We start from the raw sequence: 874 nt of genomic DNA, 5'->3' as shown, positions 1-874 counted from the left end.
AATCCGACTTTAAAAAAAAATTGGATTGAGCAGGGCATCCCCCTGGCCAGGCTCCTCACTCCCGGCAGTGCACCCCGGCCGCCGCTGACAGCTCCCCCCCAGCCGCCACTGACAGCTCCCCCCCAGCCGCCACTGACAGCTCACCCCGGCCGCAGCTGACAGCTCCACCCACCCACCGCCGACAGCGCACCCGGCAGCAGCTGACAGCAGCAGCAGGACGGGACTCCGGGAACGACCAAATCCGACAGTTGGATTTGGTCGCTCATTGACTAGGGCTTGTCGGATCCATTCCGACAAATGCATGTCGGAATGGATCCGACTTTAATTGAATATACCCCATAAACTCTGTGTATCCACATTCTTTTTAGATGTACACGGTTATATAAAATGTAACAGCGTACTGTCAATTACAGCAGTTTGTGGTAGTAAAATGGCAATGTCACATTTTCCTTTAGTTTCGGTAATACATATTTATTTTAAGATTTGGGAATTCATATATATAGGCACTCGGGGGCCTATATATTAATGTAAATAGTACGTTCGTATTTGTAGGACTGACAGATTTTATAGTATGGGGGTGCTGCTGCAGATATCGGAGATAGCTATGGCTTTCAATCAGTTGTCATTTGCAGAACCAGTCTCAGAACCAGTCGTCATTGCTTTCTTTCTCTGGTAAAATGCTGGGCTATGTACCATTGGTTTTATAGTCACTATCTCGACACAAGACAGCAAGTGCCATGCCGTGTATTACTACTTAAAGTATTTGAACCAAGCGGGATTTATAACTTTATACATGGGGCTTTATTAAGGTTATAATGCCCACATGGTTAAAATGGTATAGTAGCGTTAGAACCGTGTCGGGATCCTGGGGCTG

The sequence above is a fragment of the Pseudophryne corroboree genome, chromosome 5 (assembly GCF_028390025.1).
Source record: "Pseudophryne corroboree isolate aPseCor3 chromosome 5, aPseCor3.hap2, whole genome shotgun sequence".
Taxonomy (NCBI): Eukaryota; Metazoa; Chordata; class Amphibia; order Anura; family Myobatrachidae; genus Pseudophryne; species Pseudophryne corroboree.
The sequence above is the reverse complement of the archived record's forward strand: the minus strand, read 5'-3'. Positions refer to the sequence as shown.